Raw genomic sequence first — 13,135 nt, forward strand, 5'->3', positions numbered from 1 at the left:
CTCTTTAAAGAAGGCAAAACACCAAAAAGCCAAAGAGGCATATTTGGAGAAAAGAAAAGGTGGATACCAAAATTTTTGTGTAATTCAGGACAATTGTGAAAATGAAAATGTTTCACTGGTTAAAACCTGTGATGACTGTAGCTGAGCTCAATGCTGCTGTGTGTCCTAGAGAAATGTCTCTTGGATGGCAAAATATGCCCTCTCAGGAGGGAAACTGGAAAGATCTCTATAAGATTTTACCCTGAACAGTCTTGAGCGTGTTACTCTGTCACATAAAGAGATTTCTCCATCCGTCTGGTCTTTGTTGACTAGAAAGGTTGTGGACTCCCCATCCCTGGAGGTGTTCAAGTCCAGGTTGGATGGGGCCTTGAGGAACCTGCTCACGGTAGGGAGTTTGGAACTGGATGATCTTTAAGGTGCCTTCTAACTCAAATTGTTCTATGGTTCTACGATTCTATGACCTAGGGTGAGCCAGACAGAGTGAGCTCTGTGGGTGGATCGATCTCCGTGGGTAGATCAGGAGGCAGCAGCACTCTTTCCAATTTAACAAGGTCAGAGAGGAAAATCTTAAGAATTAATCAGTGTGATGAATGTTATGAGAATGTCTTTTAAAAAAATCATACAATGTTTCTTGCTGCTAAAGCACAGTGGGAATTAAAATCAGAATTTTAGTGTAGCTTGGTAGATTACTTACCATGTCAGCATTTCTATTTTGTATGCTTTGTATAGAGATGTTTTTCTGTTAGCATGCCTTTTATCTTGTTGAGAAAGCCACTATATTTTACAGTAGTAGGTTAGATTGTTCACTTGCCTAAGTGCACAAGTATATCTCAAAACACATTTTGTAATCCTCTGATTCACTGCACACAATACACACGCATATATTATGATATTTCATTATCACAAAATACCCTGATCTAACATTTTAGTACAATTCTTATGATTCTGGTAGGAGAAATAATAAAATCAAATAATTTCAGAGAACTATCCACAATACCTATAAAAAAAATTTTCCCACTAAGAAGATTCAAAAAATATTTTATCTAACATATTGCATCTGATGGGCAATCTACCCACAACAGCATATAAATTGTCACAAAATTAAGACAGAAAGATATTAATTTTCTTCACAGAATGTACTATTAACAAAAAAGTTTAACCAAAAAAGTCTGAATTGCCTCAGATGCCCACATGAAGAATTTTCTCTCTTGTTTCACTGTACAGAATGAGATATGGCAAAAAGATTTTCTAGGGTAAGGTGAAAGCTGAGCAAATTTTATTCATCTTGATAAATATTCCAGGCAATTTTCAGCACATAGGAAAAAGGAAGAACAGTGAAGTGTTTCAAGCTTGCAAGCTGTTGTTACATATTTCAAAATAGGAAAAATTACGATTCACATAATTTGACAGCTACTGTGTTAATTTCATTTACCTGTACCAAAATGAATGTTCTTTGTGCATGAAATATTCATATAATTTGGTTCTAACCTGGTGGAAAAAAGGCTAAGTCGCTAGAAATTAGGAGACTGATTTCTAAAGAAAAGAAATGGATTTTGGTGGCTAAGGCTTTAGCTGGACTGATTCTTCAAAGGAGCTTAACATGTGGATATACTTTGCTAAAGGATTTCCCAGAGGGCTAATGTGGTAAAAGAAGTGAGACGTGTTACATGATTAACAGCTGCTTTGGCATCATAATTCCAGTGGTCATCAATTAGATCAGTGTAATGGGGTCAACCACAAACTGTCAAAACTGTACAGACAACAAAGGGGACAACCATTGAGACAAAGAGGGGAAAAAATAGGATGGAACAAAGGCAAACCTTATATCAATTTGTTGGCTGATAGAATGTATTCTTATGATAGATTGACTGGCTGAAATCTCATAAATGAGTTATGACAAGATTAACAGGCTTATAGTCATTTAGAAGTGACTCCGTCTACCAAATGACCTGGAGGGGACCATTTGTTGCAGCATGAGTATTGGCTAAAACTGGCTAAAATCTCAGCTGGAAAGGAAAAATCCATCTTCATCTCTTACTATCTTTGACAAAAGATAAAATACAGGAAGGTAAGATACAGCAAAGAAAAATCCCAATTGACTATTAACAAAAACCAGCCACCAGTAAACTGATATCTCACTTTGTCTTGTAAAAGGGCATCAAAGAAGATGCTAATAAGACAAACAGTTTCAAATACCAAAGGTAATTAGGAATATATGGACAAGAAAAGAGAAATCTAAACTCATCTTCCTCATAGAAAATCTATAGTTCCCGGGGAAAACCAAGATATTCTCTCAAAATAATTAAATTGCCCTTACAGGAGTTCCCGTCAACCTAGGATTATTAGGGGTTTTTTTTGTTATTACTTTTTCACATTTATACTGTACTTCTTGGTATTTCTATCTTCCCCACCAAGAAAAGAAAGATACACTTGAGACTTAATCCAAGAAGATGGTTTTGGTCGATCTTCACCTTATTAGGGTGTTGCTTTTGTATAACAATCACCAAGAAATAGGAAAGAAAATTTACATCACCCTTTCTGTAGCATGCTGAGATTGATAGATCCCAAGAGACTATAATGAACTGTCCTTCTACACAATTTATGAAGGTATTTTAATCAGTGAGCTTTAAAACTCTACCTTCCATTGATCCATCATATATCTGCTTTCCATTTCCTAGATCTGTCCTAATTTTCTGACTACAGTCTGTCTAGGAGGACTGTAGTGATGCCTTTTGTGAGAAGACATCAGAAGCTGCCCCCACATCCCACAGACACGGTTCCAGCTGCTCCGGAATGACCCCACCATTGGCCAAAAATGAGCCCATCAGTGATGTTGGTGATGCCTCTGTGATAAAATATTTAGGGAAAGGTATAAAATGCTGCACAGTAGCGGAGAGAGAGGAGTGAGAATATGTGACAAGAACAGCCCTGCAGACACCGGGTCAGTGCAGAAGGAGGGACAAGAGGTGCTCCAAGTGCCAGACCACAGATTCCCCTGCAGCCTGTCGTGCAGACCATGGTGATGTAGGCTGTCCTCCTGCAGCTCAAGGGGGTTCACGGTGGAGCAGAGATCTGCCTGTACCTCCTGGAGGACACTGGCACAGCCAGATATGCCATGAAGGAAGCTACAGCCTGTGGAAAGTCAGGGCTAGAGCTGGGTCCTGGCAGGAGCCTTGGCCCATGAGGTGAGTCCACAGAGGAGAGTTTTTTGACAGGAACTTTCTTTCTCTTATGAGATTTAGCAGCCCTACAACTACAGTTGCATACAAATCTGCTATAGTTGTACTAAGAAAGCTGTGTGTATAATACCACACATAAGTGATACATACTATCTTTATATATAGTATTCTTTCTATAAATACTGCATATATATGGGACTGTATATTGTACTAAAGCCAATGTTTTCAGAAATCACAATTGAATTTGGACAGTCAGTGAAAGCTGCTAATTAGCACAAGTTAGTTGTAATGTTTTTGCTGAGCCTTGTTAAGCTCCAGTTTCTGGAATCATATGGGACTGAGGGAATTTTTGTTGCCTTTTTTTAGAAAAAGGTTATTCCAGATCTTGTTTGATGAGAAAATCTGGGAGAAAAAAAATCATATGAAGCCCTCAGTGTTCAGAAAACAGAAAAGAAAGCTTTATTTTGTTTCTAAATGAATCTTATTACTCTGAAACCAACAGGCTTGTATTTGGGGATATTTTTCCTCGTGACCCTTGCATACTTGATAAGCATTGCTGTCGATTTTGTATTTTTTGTGTCTCCCTTGTATAATGGTGACACACCCACTGATAGTTCAGTGAGCACTGCGGGGCTCCCATAGTTCCAGAAATCGATCTGCTTTTACTTGAATTCTTTGATGTAGATACTTCGGTGTATCTGTTCAGCAGACAATGAGCATATACAAATCTGACACACAGTTTAAGTCTCTGATTTTCAGTGACATTTGCAATCCTGATTTCCCCTTTTATAAATATCATCCACCTGCGGCAATTTGGTATTGCTGATGCAGCTTTACTCAAACTGTCATAAGAAGATCTACAATACCTTCCTGTTTCCCTTGTGAATTTAAAATATTGTCTTTTTTTCCTGTTAAAATTGAAATATTGTTATTTCCTATGTTCCATGTTTTTTCTTTAATCATTGCAACACATTGCTCTACCATGTTCTTGCTGACAGCCCCATCCGTTTGACATATGTACTTGGTCTGACTTCCAATTATTTACTTCATAAGAGTATTCTCTTATGAATGTCCACTGCCAGATTCTCTCTCATACCTTTATTAACACCCAAGAGATATTTTTCAAGTAATTTCTACCTTTTTGTAGTTTATTTTTGCTCTTTAATTTCTTTATTAGGTGGTACATTACATCATAAATGCATTTATTGTTTTTAGAGCAGAGGATCAATGTGCATCCAGATGTATTTATGATTTTTGTTTTTCTTAAATCAAACCTGGCTTTACAGAAATGCAAATGAAGCTATTTCATTTCTATTCACAAAGTTTACCTGTGATACATAAACATACAGAGGCAACATATAAAAACCACAGATAATATTTTATAGATTTTATAGAACTTACACCTCTAAATCATAAGCTTGATTTTTAACCGTGCTTTCACAACAATCCCCAAATCACCAGGCCACGGGATTCTTGACCTGAGGTATAAGGTTCATAAAAGCTGTGATGAAGCTCATTCACTCTCCATCGAGCAGTTCAGGATTTATTAAGGAAAAGGAAACCTGTGGCCAAGTGCCTTTGTACTGTGTTGGTTATTGCAGCAAGCTGGGAATAGAAGACATATAAGTTTTGTGCTTTTTTTCTTTTTTTTTTCAAAACCCCATGGATGTCACAGTTTAACCCCAGCCAGCAACCAAGCACCACAGAGCCACTTGCTCATTCTCCCCTCAGCAGGATGGGGGGGAGGTAATTGGAAGGGTAAAACTGGGTTGTGACAAGAACAGTTTAATAATAACAATAATAATACCAACAATAATAATGATAATAATCTGTAACGAAAACTAAAATAACACAGAGAGACATAAACACCAAGACAGACAAGTGATGCAAATGAAAAAAATTGCTCACCATTAACTGACCAATGTCCAATCATTCCCAAAGCAGTGGCTTCCCTGATCCACTTTTCTCCAAGTTTATTGCTAGGCATGACACCATATAGTCTGGAGTATCCCTTGGCTCAGCCGAGATTAGCTGTCCTGAACAAATCTCCTCACAAGTCCTTTATGCCTCCTTCCTGGTGGGGTGGGATGAGGAACAGAAAGGGCCTTGACTCTGTGTAAGCACCACTCAGGGATAATGAAACCATCCCTGTGTCATCAGCACTGTTTCCAGCACAAATCCAAAGCATGTCACTATAACAGCTAGCATGGAAAAAATTAACTCTACCCCTGCCAATACCAGAACAATAGACTAAAACACATGAAAGAGTGTTTCAAGCAGGGAAAGCAATTCAAGTCTTTGCCCTCTTTCCAAGTGAATGCCTTTGCTTCCAGATTAGAAAATCCTTTGAGTAATTCAGTCTAAACCTGGTTCCACAATGTTTGAATCTAGGAAGTCAACAGTTCTATTGCTTGCTCCACCTCAAGGCAACATGAGATCGGGCTTCAAACCCCACCAGAAAGAAAATGTTGAATATTTAAACCAGTGGGTTATTAAATGGAAAAGAGGGTGGCAGTAGCACTTTGAAGTTGTTGTTTAAAAATTCATAATGAGGAGCTCTGTGGGGGAGGAATACTGAGAACTGACTACTAAGCTGCTCAGCCTTGTCAGCGCAGTGGCATCTGTGATCATGCCAAGAGGCAGAGCTGAGGCACCTGGAGCACTGCTGCTGCCAGGAGCTGAGGCACTGCAGAGCTGGATGTCTTGGGACTGGCAGCTGCCTCTGCGTTTTGAGGACTGCAATGATGGATATTGAATAGTGACTTCCACTGAGTACTTATATCCCATTTCAGATCTGGCTTTCTTCAAAGAGTTCCATCACTAGTGGGTAAGACTGCATCTAAAGTCATATGGGGCTGTGCTATCAAAGGTGAGACATCTGAGGAGTTGTAAACTGCTGACTTGTGTGACATGTTGGACCCATTACCTGTGTTGGCTTTATCAGGAGGTAGGAGTAAGGTAGGAGTAATGGCATCTTCAACTGCATACTTGAGCTAAGACTGTGTGGCAGCAGTCCTTGTTTCCACTTGCCAGGAATGCAAAGCACTGCCTGGGACTGGTATTTCCACTGAAAAAGGAGAGAAGATGGGCTCCAGCATAGGGGATTTGCCAAAATATCCCAAGCCCCCAACCCCAAGACATGGTGTCTCCAGGTACGCTATTCTGCATTCCCACACCAGACTGCAGCTTATGGTGTGAAGATGGAGGATGACTCAGACAAAAAATGCATGTAAGCTATTGAGATGGAAACCCTAAAATTATGGCCATTTATATATATATATATATACACACAGCTAAATGAATAAACACTGAAGGAACAGGCATATAAAATGGGTAGAGAAGTAGATCTAGTGAACATGATAAATATTCATCTAGTTTTATTATGCTAGTCATAGAGTCTGCAATATTTCCAATCATTATCTATATCTCTTTGAATGTTTAGATTATGAGCCTCTTTGGGAAAGAGCACTTCATTTTGTTCTGTTAGTCTAATATCTGTACTTGCATAGAGATGGGGACAGGAGGAAGAAGCATAGTTCTTGGCCTTGAAAACCTTAGGACATCAAAGGTTTCTGCTGTAATGTCTGATTCTTAATATTAATAAAAATGAAACCTATGAAAGGACAGACTGTTACCCCTACTTCTGCCAATTTTCTCTATTTGTGTAGTATTCATTAATATCAAACCATCCACTCATCAATTTACCTGAAGGTTTTCTGCCATCTGGATTTGTTACTGTCTGAACTACCTGAAATAAAGAGTTTTTATAATCCAGTTGGAGTAACAGTTTCTAGATTCGCTCCCTTCCCTCTCAGATCAGCTCCTTTCTGAATGTTATCAACAAGGTTGGTATCCCATGAGTTTTCACATTTTTATGCTTCCAGTTCTCTTCCCCACTATCCTGCTGGGTGGGGGAGTGAGTGAGTGGCTGTGTGGTGCTTGGTTACTGGCTGAGGTAAAATCACAACAATCTCAGTCTTAATGACTGATCTAAGAGCTCCTCACCAACTGTCAAGTAAAGGAGATGGGATGGCACTAAAGGCCAAAGAGAGAGAATTCCTGAAATAAACTAGACATCTTTGGCAAGGTAGCTGGTAAAAAAGCACATTTCAAGGCACACAAAGTAAAACCCACCAATTTGTGCCCTAGAAAATTCATAGACCTCTAAGCGATAAAAGTTTCGTGCTGTGTCATATTTTCGCTAAATGTCTTGCTGAGGAAGTTGTGAAGCATCTTCTATTGCCTTTGAGTGCTTCTTGAATTGGTCTTGGATCAGTCCAAGATGTTTCTGTTCACCCTGACCCTGGTTGCATTTCTTGCTTCCCCATTCACGATGCTTATCTTATTTGCAGGATTTTGGATGTGGCTGAAGCACCACTGTTAAAAGAACATCTTGTAAAGGCCCTTTCCTTGCATGGTTTGTGAAAACGAAATGCATGAATTCATGAAACCAGAAGATACATGGATAGATTTGCATGGGAATTAATGTACACAAAATTACCTCTTATTTACCTGTGGAAATATTTAGGCATCACTGATTTTTAATCCTTTAACAGATATGCCATTTCTCAAACAAATTGAAGCTTGTCTTCTAAAATTACTTAAACTCTGCAGATGCCAGGTGCAACTATTACTAGTTGGTGTGGGATCGAGCTACCACAGCCTAACTATAAGCTCATTTCCTGGAAGAAACCAGGCAATTTTCAGTCTAGAACAACTTTTTGTTGTTGACCTGCAGAAAAGCCTACCAGGAGATGTTCATTATCTCAGCTTCTGCTCTTGGGACTACTGTGCTATGCCTTTCTCAGTTTAGTATCTTGCCTTTGTAAATTATTATTACTGTATTTGAAACAGAGAATACAGATTCCAATCTCAAATAGGTATCTGATGCACTGCAATTGCAAAGGAGATGCTTTTCATAAAATTAATATTCCAAAATTGTTCAGTCAAATATATTTCCTTGTTATGAGCTTTGATCAGTATAGCTGCAAGCATGCCACCAAGTACTGCAGATTTGTTGTGAGTCTTGCAGCACCTTCAGCCATGGAGCGTCAGAATGTCAGATTGCATTATTAAAACAGTCAGTGAAACCAGAATGCTAATTTTTTTGTTGTTGTTTCAGAAAAGCTGAAAACTGTAAATAAACACTAAACTTACACTGCAGACAGGCACCTCTTTTTTTTTTTTTAATGTAATTAATAAAACAATTATTAAAACAAGGGAATTGTGAAAGGTCAAGTGTGTGACATTGCTGCAGGTACCAGCTTGCCCTGACAGCTGAAGAAAAATGCACTTACTATATCCTAGACATGCAGCTGCCCGTTTTACAAATTTAGGCCATTTATTACTCAGCCAGACTTCCAAGAATTGAGCCTGTGGTTACTAATGAGCCCCCAAACTGATGATGCATCTATTTGTGAGCCAAAAAATTCTGCCTTTAAAATCAGTCTTTGAACTGAGGTTCTTTGAAGAGCTGGAGCCATAAAAGCTGCATCTGGAATTGCATATCAAAGAGGGAGAAAAGGTGGAAAGTTTCTGTCGCAGATATATAACCCTTTAACCAATGTCAAACACTAACTCAGATGGTTTAAAAGAGAGGTTGTAGAGAAAATAAGCAGCCTAAATGAAACCATTAAAATATACTTATATATCAGAAATTGGCTACATATGAGGAAAGCTGAATTAGCTTATATGTGCCTACTTTGGTTAATGAATTAATTTTACAAATTACTCATATTCCATGTTTTGTCAGAAATACCATCTTTTATTACAATAGAACCTGCAGTCACATGCATAAATATTGGTGCAGTAAAAGATATTTTCAGTGATTGTTTCCCAGCAATTGACATTAAATTTCATTTCCCACATCTGTTTACCAATTTCATTTCATCCAGCTAGACAAGCTGTTTCAATAAGTAAAACAAAACTGCTATTTAAACATGCACCTTCAATCTCCTTCCCTCTCTCCCTCCCTCCCCATTTTATATTGTCAGGCAGGTTAAAATAGAAGAAAAAAAAGCCTGAAGATAAAATATTGATGTACAACAATTCAAGCTGCATACATAAAGTTCTTTTGGAACAGCTATTCCTGAACAGAAAAATTCAATGAAAATATGTTATCTAAAAAAATGGTGTGTAAGAATAACAAAGCCTGATTTTCAGAGTCCAAAAGGCTTTTTGTTGAAAGCTGAACCTGGTCAAATAAATTATGATCTTTCTGGAATGACAGACTAATTATCTTTCATTCAATCCATTTTCCTATCAGTAATATGCATATGCTTCCCAAGATATTTGGGATCATGAGATTTTGTTTGTATGGACCTTCAAAGGTAGAAAATGAAAGACATCCTGTTATTAGTGGTGTTGTGGCTGAATTGTAAATGATGTCTTAGGGTGAAGATGCTCAACCACCATTTTTATTGAGTGTTTTGTGCTGATCTCTCATGTCTGGAACCTTCCTGGCTCATCAGCATGTAGTTTGAGGTGCTGGGGCACCCAGAAGGGTGTTTATGGAGAAATAGAATGAAAACAAATTTTAACTCCACTTTGCAGTACCATTGCCTATTTGGAAGGCAATAGAGACTTGTCTTTTATTACTTATTGCAAACAGAAGGGAAAAATGTTTAATTTTGAAATGGCATGTGATTAAGATGCCTGGTCCCTAATGACCAGCAAAGAGGACACAGAGTAGAATGTATCAAAAAAAACCCAAGGAAATCCAACCTGTTAGGGATTGACACAGTATAATTAAATTTTACATTTACTCCTGAAAGGGCATTGGCACAAACTGAGCTCATTAATTCTAAATTAAAGCTTTTATTCTGGCCTGCCTACAACAACCTCTTCTAAAAAGGCTCTGTTTGCTAGATACTCAGGTTGCATTCACACATTGATGGTATTATAGAAAGACACTTGACAGATTTTTATCACTTTAGTACAAATAAAAATGAACATATGGAATTATGTAACCTCCTAAGGAGGCCTGATTCTTTGTGCTACTATTCTAATTCTTATGGTGTAAATATGTATGACTTTAGAACTTATATTTTGCATAGTCCTTAGTCTAGAAATTTGCCAAATTGTGTCCACCATCTACCAGAGGTGGAAAATCTGCCCAAAAACAGTGACTTCAGTGAAACCTGACACAAAAGAAACAAGGGGAACAGATTGTGGGTTCATACTTTAAAGCAGCTTTATACAATAAGTGAGGAAAAAAGATCCTCTATATGTTAAGTGTTTTATTTGTCTGGAGTTGTTTTAATTGCTGTTATACCAGATCTTTAGACATAGTGCTCAAAGGCTTGGAATTTACCATTATGCTTAGTGGATATTGCTAGAAGCCACCAAAGAGAAGTGATATGAAGATACATAAAACACATTAGGAACTGCTATGTTTGTTACAAGTTGAGCACAAAACAATTTTTGGAAGAAATGGCTACTTTCTCTGTTTGACCTGAGACACACTCATGAAAAATTAGCCCCTTAGAAGCCATCTGAATACCTAGTTGCTTGTGTTCCCCAAAGTGTTGGCTCAAGATATGAATTGTTGTCCTAATAAGGAATCCATACAACCTAACTTAAATAATACTTTAAATTTGAAATAGATGACGTGGAACTAGTTCTGAGTTACAGCTTTTTTGCTGAGATTATTAAACTAGCACTGTAACATCTGTGCACCCATAGTTTTTGTTTGTAACCCCTCTGCAGCTAATCTGATCATCCCATGCTGTCACACATTGCTTTATAACCTTGACTGTGTTAACTAAGGTGGAATAATTGAAGCTAATTGTTGTAACACAGGCAAGCCTTGGATAGATTTAGAACAGTTAGGCATTATAGCACCATGTATTTATGCTAGAGGGCACTCATATTACGTTCTCAGCAGTAACAAGCTTTGCATTTGTATAACATATATCTTCAAAGCACGGCGCCAACAGTAACTTTCAGGGAGTGCTGTGAGGTAGGTGTGTACATCGATCCCTCTTTTACAGATGAGGAAACTGAGGCATGAAGGTTAAGGTACTTGACCCAGACCACAACAGGAGTTAATTACAGCTTACTCCTTACAGGAGTTAAAGGATGTTTTACACAGGTATTAAAGGATAGCCCAGTGAACAAGACAACTTGAAAATTACTCTTCTTGAAAAAGCCTGCTCATTATATGTATGTATCCTTATATCTATGTCTATGCAGATTAATTCTGGATGTGAATTTTTACTTTTAAAACTAGAGACCTTGCTTTCTTATTCCAAAATTCTGTGGCAAAAATGGAAAGCTTTAGGAAGAGCACATAAAGAGCTATGACTCTCCCTGGCTCCTCTGCAGTGCTCACATAGTAACAGATCATTTAGTGATAGAGTCACAAAATCAGAGAATCAATTAGGTTGAAAAAGAACTTTGGGGTCATTGAGTCCAAATATAAACTTAACACTGCCAAATATTAGGATGAACTTTAGAGGCATATGAACCTCCTAAGTCTCACAGGATAAGGTCAGCTTGAGGAATTTTTTCTTTTACATTTTTTCCTATACAGCAGGTATTTACTAGACTTCAAGAATTTCACTTCTTCATTTTCAACTAAATATTCAGTGAAGTAATGAAGTGACATCTGTAAATAAAAGGCATCATGAGATTCTATCTCCTCCCCTCCACAGTGTTACACATCTCTAAGAAAAGACACCCATCTCAGAAGACAGCTCCTGCAACTGAGCTTAGTTCAGAGCTTAGAAGGGAAAAGCCTGAATAAGAACAGAAAATGCAAGAAATTTGTCTATGGCAAGAGATCAGCAAAGTTTGTCTTGAAGGGGCTTGCAGCCAGATGTCAAGTCTTCTTGTCTAGACACACTTGTCTGAATGACTTCACCAATCTGCATATTTTGTGAGATGCTGAAAATCAACTATTTCATTTCCACAGCACAGCTCAAAAAATCTTCACATTTTCTGGAAGTATTTCTTATTACTGTTTCATTTTGTTTTCTGTGATAATTCCTACAATTGGGGTTTCTAGAAGAATGTTTTCAGAAAGCATATAACCTTCTATTTAACACAGATGGATGCTTGAAAAGTTCTGCTGTTATATTACAGTGTGGTTAGTGAATTTTCCCATGAACATCAACATAATGGAGGAATGCATTCAAGGACTTACAGAATATACACAGTTTGAACACACAGGGATATCTCTGGCATGAAGAATGGAGAGGTAGAGACAAAATCAATGCGGGATTTTCAGAGGAAATGCTGGCTTTGTAAAATAGGTAATTTTTCTGAAAACCCTGAGCTGCTTCAGCTATGAGACTGTACCCCTGATTACCTGCTTTGTCACCCCTCACCCTTGACTTGTTCAATTTTGCTTCATCTCAAACAATATTATCAACCATGAGAATGTAACTCCTCAGAAAGAGAGAGTTGATAATACGTCAGGGTTAAATTTTAGAAGCTCAGATCTTCTGGAGAACTAAATGACATGAAATGGTTGCTTCACGTTCAGCCCTGCCACTCCACCCAGGAGACTGAACTTGCAGTGGGAAGATTTCGCTGTAAGCATTCTTGTTTTGTCTTTCTGAACAGCTAAATTTCCATAGTAATCATCATCTTATATGAAACAAGATCATTCAAGTTTGAGGGATGACAAAGTGTAATGGTGATGTTTACCTGGTCAAGGTATTGAGAAGACAAGCTGGAAAACCAATGGACAACTAGCATATTGCTGCAGTCACATCACAAATAAGAGCTTTCAGAAACCACATGGCGAAGAAATAAGTTTTGATATCACTGGTGGTGCTAATCAAATTGGGAAACACAGTCATCACCGTGAGTCTTTTTTTTGACCAATAGTCAAAGAGAGTTTTGAGTAGTTGCTATCAATGAACAGCTCATAATAAGTTTTAGCTGAAAAAAAATAAAGGAAAAATTTAAATGTATTTTTGAGAAAACAGCAATCTGCTTAGGGACAATGT

This window comes from Manacus vitellinus, unplaced genomic scaffold (genome assembly GCF_001715985.3).
Source record: "Manacus vitellinus isolate BGI_N305 unplaced genomic scaffold, ASM171598v3 scaffold_2_pilon, whole genome shotgun sequence".
NCBI lineage: Eukaryota > Metazoa > Chordata > Aves > Passeriformes > Pipridae > Manacus > Manacus vitellinus.